Source organism: Gobius niger (genome assembly GCF_951799975.1).
Source record: "Gobius niger genome assembly, chromosome: 5".
In the NCBI taxonomy this organism is placed as follows: domain Eukaryota; kingdom Metazoa; phylum Chordata; class Actinopteri; order Gobiiformes; family Gobiidae; genus Gobius; species Gobius niger.
In genome coordinates, this window is record NC_136856.1 from 37,641,568 (window position 1) to 37,654,303 (window position 12,736).

The 12,736-nt window shown below is 44.5% G+C and overlaps 1 protein-coding gene across 3 annotated transcripts in view; it reads right to left on the reverse strand.

Moving 5' to 3' along the window:
- LOC306962736 (copine-1-like) overlaps positions 1–12,736 on the reverse strand; it is a 78,939-nt gene that overhangs the window by 21,237 nt on the left and 44,966 nt on the right. The gene's annotated exons all lie outside the window — the stretch shown is intronic.

The window sequence follows — 12,736 nt, forward strand, 5'->3', positions numbered from 1 at the left end:
ATTATATTTTAGAGCATGTGTCTGTACTTTCTGCTCCACTACATTTTTAAATTGGGTTAAATACTTCTACTTTTTACTCATGAGGGACAGTTTACAATGCATACCTTTATACTTTTACTTAAAGGGACTATACAGAGTTTAAAAATGCAAATATTCTGTATTTTCCTCCCCCACATGTTCCTCCATGTCCTAATGTGTAGAATGAGCTCAGACCTGTTCACCACAACTGCCTCTAAAATCCTGCACTGTCACTCAGAAAGGTGCTACTTCATCATGCACAAGCTTAATATAGAAGCTGCAGTTACGCGTAAGACCTGAGGTGGCGGTAGTGAGTATAAAATGGACAACTTGCATCTAGTCTCTTTAAGTAAAAATGTATCATCTTTACTGTTGATCTCGGTGGTCTTTACAACGCTGCAGGATCAGTTGTTTTGTAGGTTTTCTGGTGTGTGGGTCCGTCTGGAGTGAAAACCTTCATAAAAAGTTGCATAATACACCTTTAAGTTAGAATATTGAGTAGCCTACTTCTTCCACCAGTGCTACTTTCTTGTGTTTTTACACAACCACCACCAAAGCAAAAAGCGTTTTATATTAGGCCACCCCACTCTAATCTGAATAGAAATGATTTACAGGAAAACCCCCCTCTGCACTCAAGTCAAACTGAAAGAGAAACGGTTTTTGTTTTCTCTCTGATAACGATCTCAGTCCAACCGTTCAGTTTCACTTTCCATTTCCAGTAAATGGTGCGTCTGACAAGAAGGGCCCATTTTCACCCCTCCTTCCTCCGGACAAGCCTCCTCTCTGTCCCTGATGGACCTGGATGTAACTCATCATCATAAATCATAAATGAATTGGGTTTTTCTTTTTCATACGACAAAACGAAACAATCTAACGTTTCTCTGAATAAAACAAAGGGCCGTCGTTGGTTTGTCGGTGTAAAGGTCAGAGGTCAGAGGTGAACTCTCCAGGTCACGGACAAACACAGCGGTGTGAATGAACGCCGTGACGTCAGGAAGTGCAGGCGTGCTCAGTGCAACAAAAAGGAAATCAAATCAAAACTTTTAAAAATCTGTTCAACCGACTGTGGGCACGCGGATAATAGTCGCAAGTCATGAGAGTGAAACGTCATACATATATCAACTAATCAGCTTAAGCCTGACCCTGTGGGCGGGCACCCCTGAATGTCCACCCTCATCCTGGCCCAGCTCGGAGGGGAGTGACGGGGCGAGGAGGGAGCGGTGCCTGTCGGTCTGAGGGCGGGTCTTCATCACATCACGTACAGTCTCTGCTCCGTCTGCAGCAGAGGACCACAGGACCAGAGGACCACAGGACCAGAGGACCAGAGGACCACAGGACCACAGGACCACAGGACCACAGGACCACAGGACCACAGGACCACAGGACCTGCTCATCTGCGGTGAGTAAACTCTTTGTTTTGGACGTGCACAATTTTAATTTCATGATGCAAAGCTTTAGAGAGTGAAAATACAGATGTGAAATGAGCTCTGGGGATTGTTCGGGTCTAAAGTTTAAAATGTCCTTGTTTGTGGGAGAAAAGCACTGTTTTTGTTTTAATGAGGATAACATTAAATTGATCCGAAATGCAGTGAGGACATTGTTCATGTGGTAAATGCTCCAGCGAGAAAAGGTGGGTGGACAGAGGCACATTTCCAGCAGCCATCACTCTTCTATTGATGGTCAGAAAACTCTCATGCAATTACATTAGCATAGCTGAGAACTGTTATACTGAACAGAGAAGTTAAAAACTCTCCTTCCTTTAAGCTAGTCGAGCATCTAGAGCAGAAGTGTTTGTGAGTTTGAATATACTCTCAAAATGGCACTGAAACTTGACTTTAATTCTTGCTCTGAGAAATGAAGGCTCGTACATACAAGAATTCATGGATCACATAAAATTGTGTGGGTGACCCCAAACTTTTGAACGGTAGTGCACATACAGTGAGAACCAGATGTTTACAGACACTTCATAACAAGACACATTTGCATTTGGTCCTCCTAATTGTCAATCATTCTGGTGATATGCCTACGTAAGGCCATCGTGCGCGCTCGCCCCTTGTTCATTTCTGTGCATGCGCACTTTCAAGCCTATGTGACTTACGCTGTTAGCCATTCATTTTTTTTAATTTTTTTTTTATTATTTTTTATTTACAAAAAACTCTTGTTGGGAAATAAAAGTGCAGAACATATACAATTTAAATAAAACAACATTTCTATAAGAAAATAGAAAACAATTATTAAAATAAATAAAATAAATTAAGCGAAGGCACTTCAGACCATTAGGCAGGTCAAGGCAATTCACACACATATATTATTCTCTTGTAAGACAGAGTCACATGGAAGCCCCACAAATTAGAACGACAAATATTCAGAGACATCTTCACATAGAGAGTAAATGTTATCGCTTGAGTCTTTCAGATGATTCAAAGAAGCAAAGAACTCCCTCAATTCAATTTTAAAAATCAATAGGGATGGATTCTTGTTTTGCCATTTACTTTTATGTATGTGGTATAAGTTCCTTCGGCAGGTCGTCATTCCCAGAAAGAATTTGTTCTAACTTTAATTGTGTGATTTTCTTCATTTTTGTTTTCAGCCAATTCATGACGTCTTGCCAGAAACTGTTTATGACTGGACAAAAGAAAAACAAATGTTCAATAGTTTCATCTTCCTGGGAGCAGAACACACATGGCTCCACCTCAAAACCAAACCTCTTTTTCAGCATTGCAGCTGCTGGATAACATCCATTTATCATTTTGAATTGCATTTCTTTGGTTTTAGGAGGAGTTTTTGGCCATTTCATGAATTTGATGTATTTATTTGTTGTTTTGTCGTCATAGTGCCTTATTTTTGCATTTTGCTCAAAATCATGAAATAGTTTGCATTTGAATATTTTACTAATAAAATTATTGTTACACTTTTTGCTATTTAAAGGAGTCTGGTTTATTTGCAATTTAGGCAAATTTATTTGACTTTTAGAATAATGTAAATAGTTTTGTATCATATTTAATAAGGCTATTGGTATTGCTTTACACACCTTATTAAACTCTCCTATTGAACTTTGTATATTGAATTTTGTTTTAAAATCCTTAAATCTAAAAAAAAATCCTTGTTCATCTAATATAATCCTTTATTATACGAACCGGACCCCTCCGCTTCGCGTCGGGGTCCGGTTTGCCCTGTCGGTGCTTATTTTCCCGATAATGACCAGCGTTCTATACATTATCCCTTACTTACAAGTTGTGATTTTTTTAGTAATACGTTTTATTGCGCCATATGAATTGGTAAATTATAGTATTTGCTTTTCTTATGTTTTGTGGACTAATATAAAGAGAGTAACTTGGATAAATCAATTTAGAAATCCCTTCTGATTTTGACAAGAGGTTAGTCAACCAGTGATTTAGGTTTCTTTTTATTTCTTCAAATCTCCCTTTGATATTTTCGGACTCGGAAGTTTTTAGATAGATGAATGCCCAAGTATTTCACATAATTTTTTACTGGAATCATCACCAAAATCTCAGTGCAATTATACAACGGTAATATTTCACATTTTTTTAGATTGAGGCAAAGGCCTGATGCCCTGGAAAAAACAGAAATTACATTTAAAGCTTTCTGAAGAATTGATTTGTCTTTTAGAAATATCACTGTATCGTCAGCAAATTGGCTTATTTTCAATTCTATGTCACAAACTTTTATTCCTTCAAGGTCTTTATTATTTACTACAAAATAGGCCAAAAGCTGCGTACAAAGAATGAATAATTTAGGTGAAATTGGGCACCCTTGTCTTATTCCACAAGAGACATTGATTCTTGGAGTGATGCCTGATTGAAGTGAAATATAACTGTATATTTGGTCAAAAACAAAAGTTACAAAAGTTGTTGCCAAACCCAAAAAGTTGTAGTGATTTCAATAAAAAGTCATGTTCGACAGAGTCAAATGCCTTAATAAATCAATAAACAGTATTAGGCTTTCTGTGTTAATAAGGCTCTGATAATCTAAGATGTCCATAATTAGTCTCACATTGTTATGAATATGTCTACCTTTAATAAAGGCTGACTGAAATTCGTCTATTAACTTAATCAAGACATTTTTTACTATATACTATATACCAAAGCCAGTAATTTATAATCATTACAAAGTAGAGTTGTAGGTCTCCAATTATCTAATAGTAATGTCTTTATTGGGTTTGGGCAACAAGGTTATCAGACCAGTTTTCATTGTTGGGGATAATTGACCATTTTTTATGCAATCGAGATAAGCGTTAAATAATAAATTCTTTATATCTGTTCAAAAGTCTTCTATCTAAATTCTATCGATAAACCGTCAATGCCTGGTGATTTACCGTTTTTCATTTGTTTTAAAGCTGTTTCAATTTCTATTAAAGTTACATCTCTTTCTAGTAGTAATTTATCTTCATCTGAAAGTATTTTGACATTTTTGTCTATATTTTTCATAAAAGCATCACAACTGTCACTCTGAAACTTTTTCTTGTATAGATTGCTGTAGAATTGACATACTTCTTCTGTTATTTGATTTGTATCCTGAATTATATTTCCATTTTGGTTCAATTTCTGGTGGCCGGGTCTCTGCCCACGGGGCCCGGCCGGGCACAGCCCGAAGGGACGACGTGGGCCCGCCCTCCTGTGGACCCACCACCCGCAGAGGGATCCGTAGGGGTCGGGTGCGAAGAGGACTGGGTGGCAGTCAGAGGCAGGTGCCTCGACGACCTGGTCCACGTGCACAGCTTCTGGCGTTCGGGACATGGAACGTCACCTCGCTGGGGGGGAAGGAGCCTGAGCTTGTGCGGGAGGTTGAGAGATACCGACTAGATATAGTCGGGCTCACCTCCACGCACAGCTTGGGTTCCGGATCCCAACTCCTGGAGAGAGGCTGGACTCTCCATTTTTCTGGAGTTGCCCGCGGGGAGAGGCGGCGGGCTGGGGTGGGTTTGCTCGTGTCCCCCCAGCTCAGCCGTCACGTGTTGGAGTTCACCCCGGTGGACGAGAGGGTCGCGTCCCTACGCCTTCGGGTCGGGGACAGGTCTCTCACCGTTGTTTCGGCCTACGGGCCCAACATCGGTGCAGAGTACCCGGCCTTCTTGGAGTCCCTGGGAGGGGTACTAGATAGTGCTCCGACTGGGGACTCCATTGTTCTGCTGGGGGACTTCAACGCCCACGTGGGTAACGACAGTGAGACCTGGGAGGGGGTGATTGGGAGGAACGGCCTCCCCGATCTGAACCCGAGTGGTGTTCTGTTATTGGACTTCTGTGCTAGTCGCAGTTTGTCCATAACGAACACCATGTTCGAGCACAAGGGTGTCCATAAGTGCACGTGGCACCAGGACACCCTAGGCAGGAGGTCGATGATCGACTTTGTAGTTGTGTCGTCTGACCTCCGGCCGCGTGTCTCGGACACTCGGGTAAAGAGAGGGGCTGAGCTGTCAACCGATCACCACCTGGTGGTGAGCTGGATCCGCTGGCAGGGGAGGAAGCCGGTCAGACCTGGCAGGCCCAAGCGTGTTGTGAGGGTCTGCTGGGAACGTCTGGCGGATCCTTCTGTCAGTGGGGTCTTCAACTCCCACCTCCGGAAGAGCTTCACCCAGATTTCGGGGGAGGCGGGGGACATGGAGTCAGAGTGGACTCTGTTCTCCTCCTCCATTGTCGATGCGGCTGCTCGTAGTTGTGGCCGTAAGGTCTCTGGTGCCTGTCGCGGCGGCAATCCCCGAACCCGGTGGTGGCGCCCGGAAGTAAGGGATGCCGTCAAGCTGAAGAAGGAGTCCTACCTGGCCTTGTTGGCATGTGGGACTCCTGAGGCAGCTGAGAGGTACCGGCAGGCCAAGCGTGCTGCAGCTCGAGCGGTCGCAGAGGCAAAAACTCGTGTCTGGGAGGAGTTCGGGGAGGCCATGGAGGAAGACTATCGGTCGGCCTCGAAGAAATTCTGGCAAACCATCCGGCGCCTCAGGAGGGGGAAGCAGTGCTTCACCAACACTGTTTACAGTGCGGGTGGGGGGCTGCTGACCTCGACTGGGGATGTCGTCGGTCGGTGGAAGGAGTACTTCGAGGACCTCCTCAATCCCGTCGTCACGTCTTCCAATGAGGAAGCAGAGGCTGGGGACTCGGAGGTGGGCTCGCCCATTACCGTGGCTGAAGTCACCGAGGTGGTGAGAAAGCTCCTCGGTGGCAAGGCTCCGGGGGTGGATGAGATTCGCCCTGAGTACCTTAAGTCTCTGGATGTTGTAGGACTGTCTTGGCTGACACGTCTCTGCAACATCGCGTGGCGGTCGGGGACAGTGCCCCTGGATTGGCAGACCGGGGTGGTGGTCCCTCTCTTTAAGAAGGGGGATCGGAGGGTGTGTTCCAATTACAGAGGAATCACCCTCCTTAGCCTCCCCGGTAAGGTCTACTCCAGGGTGCTGGAGAGGAGGATCCGGCCGATAGTTGAACCTCAGACCCAGGAGGAACAATGCGGTTTTCGTCCTGGTCGTGGCACACTGGACCAGCTCTATACCCTCCGTCGGGTACTCGAGGGTTCGTGGGAGTTCGCCCAACCAGTCCACATGTGTTTTGTGGATCTGGAGAAGGCGTTCGACCGCGTCCCTCGTGGTGCCCTGTGGGGGGTGCTCCGGGAGTATGGGGTCCGGGGCCCTCTGCTAAGGGCTGTCCGTTCCCTGTATGACCGCAGCAGGAGCTTGGTTCGCATTGCCGGCAGTAAGTCAGACCTGTTCCCGGTGCGTGTTGGTCTCCGCCAGGGCTGCCCTTTGTCACCGGTTCTGTTCATTACCTTTATGGACAGAATTTCTAGGCGCAGCCAGGGGCCGGAGGGTGTCCGGTTTGGGAGCCTCAGGATCTCATCTCTGCTGTTTGCGGACGATGTTGTTCTGATGGCTCCAACGAACCAGGACCTTCAGCACGCACTGGGGCGGTTTGCAGCCGAGTGTGTAGCGGCCGGGATGAGGATCAGCACCTCCAAATCCGAGGCCATGGTTCTCCACCGGAAAAAGGTGGCTTCCCCTCTACAGGTCGGTGGTGAGTCCTTGCCTCAAGTGGAGGAGTTCAAGTATCTCGGGGTCTTGTTCACGAGTGAGGGACGGATGGAGCGTGAGATCGACAGACGGATCTGAGGTGTCAGCAGTGATGCGGTCGCTGTATCGGTCTGTCGTGGTGAAGAGGGAGCTGAGTCGGAGGGCAAAGCTCTCGATTTACCGATCGATCTACGTTCCCACCCTCACCTATGGTCATGAGATTTGGGTCATGACCGAAAGGACAAGATCGCGAATACAAGCGGCCGAAATGAGTTTCCTTCGCAGGGTGGCTGGGCGCACCCTTCGAGATCGGGTGAGGAGCTCAGTTACCCGGGAGGAGCTCGGAGTAGAGTCGCTGCTCCTCCACGTCGAAAGGAGCCAGCTGAGGTGGCTCGGGCATCTGTTCCGGATGCCTCCTGGTCGCCTCCCGCGGGAGGTGTTCCAGGCATGTCCTAGTGGGACAAGGCCTCGTGGAAGGCCCAGGACACGGTGGTGGGACTATGTCTCCGAGCTGGCCTGGTGTCGCCTCGGGGTCCCCCCAGAACAGCTGGAGGAGGTGTGTGTGGATCGGGAAGTTTGGGCATCTCTGCTGAGACTGCTGCCCCCGCGACCCGGCCCCGGATAAAGCGGAAGAAAATGGATGGATGGATGGATGGATGGATGGTTCAATTTTGTTATACATTTTTTAGTCTGTCTCCGTTTTTCAAAGGCTGTAAAAATATGATGAGTTTTTTCCCCCTGCTCAATCCACTTAGCTTTTGATCTTACAAAGGCTCCTTTTGCCTTCTCCAGGTAAATATCATCTAATCGTTTCTGGAGCATGTGTAACTCTTCTACCGTTGTATTAGGTTTACCACATAATAAACTTAGCTTTTCGACTATTTCCTTTTGTTTAAACTTACGATTGTTGGCTATTTTCTTGCCAGTTTCAATGGCTTGTTGCTTTACTCGAAATTTAAACCACTCCCATTTACTTATATCTGCCAAATCCATGTCATGGGTTTCTAGACATATTGTTCTAGTCTGTCTACAGAATTCTTCATTCAGCAATAAAGGATTGTTAAATGTCCAGATACTGTATGATTTCTGTTTTTGTTTGATTATTGAGAGTGACAGGCCAATAAGACAATGATGAGTCGTGAGAGGAGATGATTGAATATCACATTTTGGAGAAAGATTAGTAATATTTGGAGACAATAGCCAATAATCTAACCTTGAGCATAGATTAGAATCTGCTGGGCTTATCCATGTAAATTGCATTGTGTTAGGGTTTGTCACTCTCCAATAATCTACCAAGTTATTGGATAAACAAAAATTGTTAAACATGCCATTATATTCTGGTTGTAAGCCCTTGGGAGGTTTTCTGTCGAGCCAGGAATTAGGTGCTATGTTAAAATCACCTCCTGTTATTATGTTATCCGTGCCATAAATTGCACTCCATTCCCTATAGCTTGGGTTAATTTTGCCATCATATTTCAATTGAGAGACCTGTTGTTGTACCCGTAAACATTAATCAAAATCATTTTAAAATCAAATATCTCCACCACAACCATTAGCCAGTTACCCGCTTCATCGCTTTTAAAATCAATAATTTTCCCTGTAAACCTAAAAAATAAAATCATCCATCAAGTTCGATGCGAATACAAAATATTGTCTCCCCATTGTTGCTTCCAGAATTTTTCATCGTCCTTGTTTGAATGTGTCTCTTGTAACAAAATGAGGTTGGCTTTGACTTGCTTACAAAATAAAAAAAATGGCCTTACGCTCAATGTTATTTTTTAAACCTCGAACATTTAAAGAACTAAAAACAATAGACATGAAACAAAATACACGCTCTTAAATGCGCTTACGAAATAGGATTTTGGGCAGGAATGAACAATCTGTCCTGGATTGCAACTTTGATATCAACAGTAACAGTCCCCTTAATCAAAATAACTGTATCAAGGAAATGAACAGATACATGACATTACTTAACCTGTGTAAGGTGCCTCTACTCTTTTACCGTCTATAATAGCATACCCTTCCTTCAAGTAAGCTTTCTTCCCGTTGCGTCTGGCCTCCTGCACCGTCGGATACAGCTTTGCCCGGGCTTCACGATCTTCTTTTGACCAGTCCTGTCTGAATTGGATGTGCAGCTCCTTGCAGACTCTGGCCTCCCTCGATCTCCTCCAGATCTCGTCCCTCGTCGTCCGCATGCCAAACTGCATGATGATCGCTCACGGTCTCATGTTGAAGGCGGGATCATCCTTCTTGCCCAGACGATGGACAGTATCAACCTTGTCTCGAATTTTTTCCACTGACATCGGAATCGCTCTTGTGAGAACACCGATCACCGTTTCTCTTGTATCTTCGTCTTCCTTCTCCGGCACAGTCCAATCAATTTAAGATTCCACCGTCTTCCGTAGCGCTCGATTTCCCGGCGTCTTTCCTTCAGCTCCTTGTTCTCTTTTGCCAGCCTATTCACTTGCGCTTTGATTTGAATTATTTCATTTTTATTTTCTGTCACCTCTTTTTCGTTTTTTCTGAATGCGCTGCTCAAAGTTTTCAAACTTTCTTTCGAGCCCATCCAGTCTTTCCTCAAATCTTTGTGACAGAGAGTGAATAGCGTCGTATAAACTTTCCATGCTCACTCCTCCTGAGTCATCTCTCCTCTTCAGTTTCTTTGGATTTGGACTCTGTAACGGAGTGTGGTCGTTCAGAGGTTTTGCCATCCGCATCTCTTCTTCAACATAATCGTCAAAACATGCCTCACGTATTCCGTCCACGCTGTAGTCATGTTCATTTAGGCTAGCTTGATCCTGGTTGTTAGCCATTTTTTCCGAGTGTATCACTTTAGCGCTCCTTTCTCAAAGAAAATGTCTCACAATAGTCTCTTAAGAGTGTTATCAACCTCACCGTGGCTTTTGGGGCGACTGTTCTTCAAAATTGACTGTTTCGGATGTCAAAATAACTTTTGCAATAACTTGTGCAATAATCTCTGTACCAGCTGCACTTTATTAACTCTGAGTGATCTTCTTGAACGCCGACTGTAACAAGTGAATTTCTCCTTTGTGAGATCAATAAAAAAAGGATTATCTTATCTTATCTTATTCTTTCGGCCCTGCTACACTTGCGACTGTTCACTCCGCCATCTTGCTCCTCCCACCCTGTTAGCCATTCATTGCTGCTCGCAGAACGCACCGAGTCGTTTGAAAATGGCAGAGGGTCGCAAGAGAAAAAGTGTCTTTGAAGTGTATGAGACGAAGAGAAAGGCTTCAGAAGAGAGAAACAAGACCAGAGTGTTTTTGGGAGATTCTTCCTCCTCGGAGGCAGGTAGAGCGTTGCGCATGCGCATTTTTTTTTAAAAGTTGAGAAGGCGATTCTTTCCTAAAATTCGTGAAAATCCTCCTGTATACCTTTAAAATGTAAAATATATACAGTGGGGAAAAAAAGTATTTGGTCAGTTTCACATAGACATTCTATTGGATTTTGGCCAAATACTTTTTTTCCCCACTGTATATATTTGTCAAAATCGAGAAGAATGAGATAGAATTTTCTACTCTTTTTGACAAAACCAAACGTTTACATACATTTCATTCATATTTGGTAGCTTTGCCTTTGTTTTGGATTTCCTTCCACAAGCTTCTCACAATAGTTGGATGAGTTTTGGTTCATTCGTCCAAGCAGAACTGGTGTAACTGAGACACTTTTGTAGCCTCCTTGTGCACTTGCCTTTTCAGCTCTGCCCATACATTTTCAACTGGACTGAGATCAGGACTTTGTAATGACCACTTCAAAACATGGACTTTGTTTTCCCTAAGCCACTTTGTAACCAGCATTGGCCATAGGCTTGGGGAACTGTCCGTTTGGAAAACCCATGTGCCCCAAGCTTTAACTTCCTGGCTGATGTCTTGAGATGTTACTCCAATATGTCCACATAGTGTTCTTTCTTCATGATGTCGTCTGTTTTGTGAAGTGCACCAGTCCCTCCCACAGCAAAACAACCCCACAGCATGATGCTGCCCCCCGGATTTCACAGTTGGGATGATGTTCTCAGGCTTTTTCCTCCAAACGTGACGATGGTCATTATGGACCAAAAAAATATTCTTTTTTTCCGTCAGACCACAGGATATGTCTCCAAATATTGAAGTCAAACTGTTTTTTGATGTTTCTTTTGGAGTCAGAGCTTCTTCCTGGCAGAGTTCCCTCTCAGCTCATGTCGGTACAGGACTTGTTTCACTCTGGATAATGACAAACTCTGACCAGGTTCAGCATCTTCACCAGGTCTTTTGCATTTGTTCTTATTCACATTTCAGACACAGCACGTTCATCTCTGGGACACAGAACCCGCCTTCTTTTCCATTTCCATCTAATACTTCATACTTACTTCCATCAATCATCTTTAATACTTGTGTATAATTGTTTGAACCAAAGTGTCTTGAAATTGCAGCCAAGGATGAACCAGACTTGTGCTTCCAAGGTCATGACATCGTCATCTGGGCTTTCCCAAATTGTTCAAAGGTATCTTAGTGTATGTAAACTTTTGGTTTTGTAAAAAGTCATTTAAAAAAAAAATGTGTAGAACATTCTCTCTCATTCTTCTGGCATTTGACTAAAATAAATTATTTTAAAGTTCTAATTGACCTAAGAAAAATAGAAGTTCATTCTGGTTTCATGTCAGACTGTGAGACAAAAATGCAAATGTCTCTTTTTATGAAGTGTTTGTAAATGTGTTTCTCACTGAATATGTTTCCTTTGGGAGGTGGTGGAAGTCTTTCACACATCGAGTGCCTTGTAGGACGGCCCGAGTCTGCCATTGTTCCAACTGCATTTACTCCAAAGTTCAATCAGCCAAGTAACAATGATCAGGCATCGCTTATCAACCTGTCAATGCGCCAACACGCACGTACGTACGTGCACGTGTTACATGGTCACTCCTCTCCCTCGTGGTTAAGTAAAATGAGGCCTCTTTCAGACTGAAGGCCTCGCGGCGAGAGGTGTTTAGTCACAGCGACAGATGATGTGTTTTTATCAGTCTGTTTTCACTTGTCGCAGCCAATGGCCGCTGGCTGCTCTGCTTTTTGGCCACAACACCAGAGTCCACCATTGCTCTGTGCCATTGCTGTAGTACCTCCATATCGCCGCTGGTCCCCATTGAAAAGCATTGGACTTTAGACACGTTAAAAAAATTTTAAAGCCTGGTCCCAATATATTGGAACTTTCTGAGATAACGCTGGGTTAGTCACAATTAAAGAAACCAGGCTGGTTTTCGTACAAAGAATTTTCAAAATCTCGTCAGACTGTTAGCGTTGGAGCAGCACGAGCTACACGTCACGCAAGGGCCGAGTCTACGGTGAAGATCCCGCCCTTATGCCCTTTTTAGGAACATGCTTCGTCAGAGCTGGGGAGGAGGAGTCTGTAAACCCGCCATGACTTCCCCCATGAGCGTGGTCATTATGGTAAACGGGGAGGAGTGAGGAGAAGCTGTTCATTTATATATACAGTCTATGGTCATTTGCATCGTACCATGACGGTGGCCCAGACAGTAAAGCGGGTCGTTTTATGACCCGAAAGGTTGCCGGTTCTAATCCCTGCCACTGTGTCCTTTGGCAAGGCACTCCCCCCTCACCTGTGTGTGAAGGTGGAGCATGTGAGAGTGATTGGTCGGTGGTTGGTCCAAGCGGCTGATGGGACTAACAGGAAGTTCCTCCTGTTTCTGAGACT